The following is a 1,540-nucleotide window of genomic DNA, read 5'->3' on the forward strand; positions in this document are numbered from 1 at the left end:
ATCAGTAGCCGGTTTCTTACTGTGAGTAGTACTGTTCCATTGTGGGAATCTATCCAGCTGGTCTACCCAGTCTCCTGTTGATGGAGGTTTTGGTGCAGTGTTCAGTTTGGAGATACTGTGAATCGAGCTAACGTGGACATTTTCAGATAAATCTTCTTGAAGACACGTGCTTTCATTGCTTCCTGGTAAGTACGCTGAAGTAGGGTTACTGTAGAGAGATATGTGCGAGTCAGTTTTCTGTCACTCTAACAAGTTGAATGACACTTTCACAGGAGTCACATATCAGACAGCCTGTGTATCATTTTAATGATATTTACATTATGATTTATAACAGTAGCAAAATTACAGTTATAAGGTAGCAACGAAGTAATTTTCTGGTTGGGGGTCACCACATCATGGAGAACTGTATTAAAGGGTCACAATTAGGAAGGTTGAGAACCACTGCTTTAGTCAACTGAAGAAGGGAACAGGGCTGGGCCTGGAGTGGTCATCATTGTTGCCTCTGGGTGGGACTTGCTGATAATCAGTTACATGAGTTTTGTGAGGATGCCCAGGGGCCAGGCGCACCCATGATTTAGAGACAGGCTCTCTGCACCATGGCAGTCAGCGTCCCTCAGCCTCTACCCTACAGTCCTCCTCCTCCTCCTCCCTCTGATCTGCCAGATCTATCCTGAAGTTGGAATTAGGAAGTGACACTTCTGCCCTGGAGGTATTTCAGGAGCACAGCTGCCATTTTCCAGGCTGCTGTCCATCCCCTTCCTGCTGGTCGACTGACCCAGTCTTCCATGGGCAAGCTAAGTCCAGTCAGGAGCTGAGAGTCGGGTTGCCAATGCACGAAGGGATTGTGAGGATGCTGGCCTGGCGGCTCAGGCCTGTGTGAATTGACTTTCCAGGATTTCCCACTTCAGGCTGCTCTGAGACGTGATAGAAAGGAGTCTGCAGATGTTGACTTCAGGCTAGACTGGCAAGGATTGCTGGTCCTCACTCAGGATTCTTAAGCAAGAGACCTCAGTCCCTCTGCTCCCTGGCTCTGGTGCCACTCCTGGACACCCAGGAGTACGCAAAGGCAGCTGAGGGGCGGCAGGCCCTGGGCCAGGCTCTGCACAGACCACCTGCCTTGGCTGTGCTGCTGTGGCGGCGAGGGCAGTTAGTGACCTCGGAGCCAGGACCCCTGATGCAAATCTCTGGTTGTGATTTCATTTTCTTGGAGGAAGGATGTGTTATGGAGTACCTGAAGAGAAAAACTCCCGGGAGGCCTGAAGAAGTCGAATGCAGTCTTTATTTACCACCAGCACAGCCTCAGCCTTCAGTTGGTTTGAGCTTTTAAGGGCAAAAGAAACAAGATTGTGAAGTATACAGAAAGCAAGTGTTTACAGAAGCTGTTTACAGAGGCGGAGAGATAACATTAAACAGCCAGGCAGTTGACCTTTAGCTCAGGGTCACATTGTATAGGAATTTAGGGCTGGTCCAGAGAGCAGTTTTGCCCAAGATGGTTTTAGCACTTCAATGTTCTTAGGGATACTTTCATGAGATGGCCTAA

Source organism: Peromyscus leucopus, chromosome 6 (genome assembly GCF_004664715.2).
Source record: "Peromyscus leucopus breed LL Stock chromosome 6, UCI_PerLeu_2.1, whole genome shotgun sequence".
Taxonomy (NCBI): Eukaryota; Metazoa; Chordata; class Mammalia; order Rodentia; family Cricetidae; genus Peromyscus; species Peromyscus leucopus.